A 7,390-nucleotide genomic window follows, 5' to 3' on the forward strand; every position below is an offset into this window, starting at 1 on the left:
ACAATTTAATAAAGCACAGTATAAAACCACAGAAATACAATTTAATAAAGCATAGGATAAAACAACATGAATACAATTTAATAAAGCATAGTATAAAACAACATAAATACAATTTAATAAAGCATAGGACAAAACAACATAAATACAATTTAATAAAGCATAGGTTAAAACAACATAAATAAAAGTTAATAAAGCATAGGATAAAACAACATAAATACAATTTAATAAAGCGTAGGATAAAACAACATGAATACAATTTAATAAAGCATAGGATAAAACAACATAAATACAATTTAATAAAGCATAGGTTAAAACAACATAAATACAATTTAATAAAGCATAGGCTAAAACTACATAAATACAATTTAATAAAGCATAGGATAAAACAAATTAAATACAATATAATAAAGCAAAGGATAAAACAACATAAATTCAATTTAATAAAGCATAGGATAAAACAACATAAATACAATTTAATAAAGCATAGGTTAAAACAACATAAATACAATTTAATAAAGCATAGGATAAAACAACATAAATACAATTTAATGAAACATAGGATAAACAACATAAATACAATTTAATAAAGCATAGGACAAAACAACATAAATACAATTTAATAAAGCATATGTTAAAACAACATAAATACAATTTAATAAAGCATAAGATAAAACAACATGAATATAATTTAGTAAAGCATAAGATAAAACAACATAATACAATTTAATAAAGCATAGGACAAAACAACATAAATACAATTTAATAAAGCATATGTTAAAGCAACATAAATACAATTTAATAAAGCATAGGTTAAAACAACATAAATACAATTTATAAAGCATAGGATAAAACAACATAAATACAATTTAATAAAGCATAGGATAAAACAACATAAATACAATTTAATAAAGCATAGGATAAAACAACATAAATACAATTTAATAAAGCATATGATTAAACAACATAAATACAATTTAATAAAGCATAGGATAAAACAACATAAATACAATTTAATAAAGCATAGGATAAAACAACATAAATACAATTTAATAAAGCATAGGATAAAACAACATAAATACAATTTAATAAAGCATAGGATAAAACAACATAAATACAATTTAATAAAGCATAGGATAAAACAACATAAATACAATTTAATAAAGCATAGGATAAAACAACATAAATAAAATTTAATAAAGCATAGGTTAAAACAACATAAATACAATTTAATAAAGCATAGGACAAAACAACATAAATAAAATTTAATAAAGCATAGTTTAAAACAACATGAATACAATTTAATAAAGCACAGTATAAAACCACAGAAATACAATTTAATAAAGCATAGGATAAAACAACATGAATACAATTTAATAAAGCATAGTATAAAACAACATAAATACAATTTAATAAAGCATAGGACAAAACAACATAAATACAATTTAATAAAGCATAGGTTAAAACAACATAAATAAAAGTTAATAAAGCATAGGATAAAACAACATAAATACAATTTAATAAAGCGTAGGATAAAACAACATGAATACAATTTAATAAAGCATAGGATAAAACAACATAAATACAATTTAATAAAGCATAGGTTAAAACAACATAAATACAATTTAATAAAGCATAGGCTAAAACTACATAAATACAATTTAATAAAGCATAGGATAAAACAAATTAAATACAATATAATAAAGCAAAGGATAAAACAACATAAATTCAATTTAATAAAGCATAGGATAAAACAACATAAATACAATTTAATAAAGCATAGGTTAAAACAACATAAATACAATTTAATAAAGCATAGGATAAAACAATATAAATACAATTTAATAAAGCATAGGACAAAACAACATAAATACAATTTAATAAAGCATATGTTAAAGCAACATAAATACAATTTAAAAAAGCATAGGATAAAACCACATAAATACAATTTAATAAAGCATAGGACAAAACAACATAAATAAAATTTAATAAAGCATAGTTTAAAACAACATGAATACAATTTAATAAAGCACAGTATAAAACCACAGAAATAGAATTTAATAAAGCATAGGATAAAACAACATAAATACAATTTAATAAAGCATAGGACAAAACAACATACATACAATTTAATAAATCATAGGATAAAACAACATAAATACAATTTAATGAAACATAGGATAAACAACATAAATACAATTTAATAAAGCATAGGACAAAACAACATAAATACAATTTAATAAAGCATATGTTAAAACAACATAAATACAAGTTAATAAATCATAGGATAAAACAACATAAATACAATTTAATAAAGCATAGGTTAAAACAACATAAATACAATTTAATAAAGCATAGGTTAAAACAACATAAATACAATTTAATAAAGCATAGGACAAAACAACATAAATTCAATTTAATAAAGCCTAGTTTAAAACAACATAAATACAATTTAATAAGGCATAGGATAAAACCACAGAAATACAATTTAATAAAGCATAGGATAAAACAACATAAATACAATTTAATAAAGCATAGGACAAAACAACATAAATACAATTTAATAAAGCATAGGATAAAACAACATAAATACAATTTAATGAAACATAGGATAAACAACATAAATACAATTTAATAAAGCATAGGACAAAACAACATAAATACAATTTAATAAAGCATATGTTAAAACAACATAAATACAATTTAATAAAGCATAAGATAAAACAACATGAATATAATTTAGTAAAGCATAAGATAAAACAACATAATACAATTTAATAAAGCATAGGACAAAACAACATAAATACAATTTAATAAAGCATATGTTAAAGCAACATAAATACAATTTAATAAAGCATAGGTTAAAACAACATAAATACAATTTAATAAAGCATAGGATAAAACAACATAAATACAATTTAATGAAACATAGGATAAACAACATAAATACAATTTAATAAAGCATAGGACAAAACAACATAAATACAATTTAATAAAGCATATGTTAAAACAACATAAATACAATTTAATAAAGCATAAGATAAAACAACATGAATATAATTTAGTAAAGCATAAGATAAAACAACATAATACAATTTAATTAAGCATAGGACAAAACAACATAAATACAATTTAATAAAGCATATGTTAAAGCAACATAAATACAATTTAATAAAGCATAGGTTAAAACAACATAAATACAATTTAATAAAGCATAGGATAAAACAACATAAATACAATTTAAGAAAGCATAGGATAAAACAACATAAATACAATTTAATAAAGCATAGGATAAAACAACATAAATACAATTTAATAAAGCATAGGATAAAACAACATAAATACAATTTAATAGAGCATAGGATAAAACAACATAAATACAATTTATAAAGCATAGGATAAAACAACATAAATACAATTTAATAAAGCATAGGATAAAACAACATAAATACAATTTAATAAAGCATAGGATAAAACAACATAAATACAATTTAATAAAGCATAGGATAAAACAACATAAATACAATTTAATAAAGCATAGGATAAAACAACATAAATACAATTTAATAAAGCATAGGATAAAACAACATAAATAAAATTTAATAAAGCATAGGTTAAAACAACATAAATACAATTTAATAAAGCATAGGACAAAACAACATAAATAAAATTTAATAAAGCATAGTTTAAAACAACATGAATACAATTTAATAAAGCACAGTATAAAACCACAGAAATAGAATTTAATAAAGCATAGGATAAAACAACATGAATACAATTTAATAAAGCATAGTATAAAACAACATAAATACAATTTAATAAAGCATAGGTTAAAACAACATAAATACAATTTAATAAAGCATAGGACAAAACAACATAAATACAATTTAATAAAGCATAGGTTAAAACAACATAAATAAAAGTTAATAAAACATAGGATAAAACAACATAAATACAATTTAATAAAGCGTAGGATAAAACAACATGAATACAATTTAATAAAGCATAGGATAAAACAACATAAATACAATTTAATAAAGCATAGGTTAAAACAACATAAATACAATTTAATAAAGCATAAGATAAAACAACATGAATATAATTTAGTAAAGCATAAGATAAAACAACATGAATATAATTTAATAAAGCATAGGTTAAAACAACATAAATACAATTTAAGAAAGCTTAGGATAAAACTACTTAAATATAATTGAATAAAGCATAGGTTAAAACAACATAAATACAATTCAATAAAGCATAGGTTAAAACAACATAAATACAAGTTAATAAAGCATAGGATAAAACAACATAAATACAATTTAATAAAGCATAGGATAAAACAACATGAATACAATTTAATAAAGCATAGGATAAAACAACATAAATACAATTTAATAAAGCATAGGACAAAACAACATAAATACAATTTAATAAAGCATAGGATAAAACAACATAAATACAATTTAATGAAACATAGGATAAACAACATAAATACAATTTAATAAAGCATAGGACAAAACAACATAAATACAATTTAATAAAGCATATGTTAAAACAACATAAATACAATTTAATAAAGCATAAGATAAAACAACATGAATATAATTTAGTAAAGCATAAGATAAAACAACATAATACAATTTAATAAAGCATAGGACAAAACAACATAAATACAATTTAATAAAGCATATGTTAAAGCAACATAAATACAATTTAATAAAGCATAGGTTAAAACAACATAAATACAATTTAATAAAGCATAGGATAAAACAACATAAATACAATTTAATAAAGCATAGGATAAAACAACATAAATACAATTTAATAAAGCATAGGATAAAACAACATAAATACAATTTAATAAAGCATAGGATAAAACAACATAAATACAATTTAATAGAGCATAGGATAAAACAACATAAATACAATTTATAAAGCATAGGATAAAACAACATAAATACAATTTAATAAAGCATAGGATAAAACAACATAAATACAATTTAATAAAGCATAGGATAAAACAACATAAATACAATTTAATAAAGCATATGATTAAACAACATAAATACAATTTAATAAAGCATAGGATAAAACAACATAAATACAATTTAATAAAGCATAGGATAAAACAACATAAATAAAATTTAATAAAGCATAGTTTAAAACAACATGAATACAATTTAATAAAGCACAGTATAAAACCACAGAAATACAATTTAATAAAGCATAGGATAAAAGAACATGAATACAATTTAATAAAGCATAGTATAAAACAACATAAATACAATTTAATAAAGCATAGGACAAAACAACATAAATACAATTTAATAAAGCATAGGTTAAAACAACATAAATAAAAGTTAATAAAGCATAGGATAAAACAACATAAATACAATTTAATAAAGCGTAGGATAAAACAACATGAATACAATTTAATAAAGCATAGGATAAAACAACATAAATACAATTTAATAAAGCATAGGTTAAAACAACATAAATACAATTTAATAAAGCATAGGCTAAAACTACATAAATACAATTTAATAAAGCATAGGATAAAACAAATTAAATACAATATAATAAAGCAAAGGATAAAACAACATAAATTCAATTTAATAAAGCATAGGATAAAACAACATAAATACAATTTAATAAAGCATAGGTTAAAACAACATAAATACAATTTAATAAAGCATAGGATAAAACAATATAAATACAATTTAATAAAGCATAGGACAAAACAACATAAATACAATTTAATAAAGCATATGTTAAAGCAACATAAATACAATTTAAAAAAGCATAGGATAAAACCACATAAATACAATTTAATAAAGCATAGGACAAAACAACATAAATAAAATTTAATAAAGCATAGTTTAAAACAACATGAATACAATTTAATAAAGCACAGTATAAAACCACAGAAATAGAATTTAATAAAGCATAGGATAAAACAACATAAATACAATTTAATAAAGCATAGGATAAAACAACATAAATACAATTTAATAAAGCATAGGATAAAACAACATAAATAAAATTTAATAAAGCATAGGTTAAAACAACATAAATACAATTTAATAAAGCATAGGACAAAACAACATAAATAAAATTTAATAAAGCATAGTTTAAAACAACATGAATACAATTTAATAAAGCACAGTATAAAACCACAGAAATACAATTTAATAAAGCATAGGATAAAACAACATGAATACAATTTAATAAAGCATAGTATAAAACAACATAAATACAATTTAATAAAGCATAGGTTAAAACAACATAAATACAATTTAATAAAGCATAGGACAAAACAACAAAAAATACAATTTAATAAAGCATAGGTTAAAACAACATAAATAAAAGTTAATAAAACATAGGATAAAACAACATAAATACAATTTAATAAAGCGTAGGATAAAACAACATGAATACAATTTAATAAAGCATAGGATAAAACAACATAAATACAATTTAATAAAGCATAGGTTAAAACAACATAAATACAATTTAATAAAGCATAGGCTAAAACTACATAAATACAATTTAATAAAGCATAGGATAAAACAAATTAAATACAATATAATAAAGCAAAGGATAAAACAACATAAATTCAATTTAATAAAGCATAGGATAAAACAACATAAATACAATTTAATTAAGCATAGGTTAAAACAACATAAATACAATTTAATAAAGCATAGGATAAAACAATATAAATACAATTTAATAAAGCATAGGACAAAACAACATAAATACAATTTAATAAAGCATATGTTAAAGCAACATAAATACAATTTAAAAAAGCATAGGATAAAACCACATAAATACAATTTAATAAAGCACAGGATAAAACAACAAAAATTAAAATTTAATAAAGCATAGGACAAAACAACATACATACAATTTAATAAATCATAGGATAAAACAACATAAATACAATTTAATGAAACATAGGATAAACAACATAAATACAATTTAATAAAGCATAGGACAAAACAACATAAATACAATTTAATAAAGCATATGTTAAAACAACATAAATACAATTTAATAAAGCATAAGATAAAACAACATGAATATAATTTAGTAAAGCATAAGATAAAACAACATGAATATAATTTAATAAAGCATAGGTTAAAACAACATAAATACAATTTAAGAAAGCTTAGGATAAAACTACTTAAATATAATTGAATAAAGCATAGGTTAAAACAACATAAATACAATTCAATAAAGCATAGGTTAAAACAACATAAATACAAGTTAATAAAGCATAGGATAAAACAACATAAATACAATTTAATAAAGCATAGGATAAAACAACATGAATACAATTTAATAAAGCATAGGATAAAACAACATAAATACAATTTAATAAAGCATAGGA

Source organism: Phyllobates terribilis, unplaced genomic scaffold (assembly GCF_046119375.1).
Source record: "Phyllobates terribilis strain yellow unplaced genomic scaffold, ASM4611937v1 Scaffold_20__1_contigs__length_20440879, whole genome shotgun sequence".
Classification (NCBI taxonomy): domain Eukaryota; kingdom Metazoa; phylum Chordata; class Amphibia; order Anura; family Dendrobatidae; genus Phyllobates; species Phyllobates terribilis.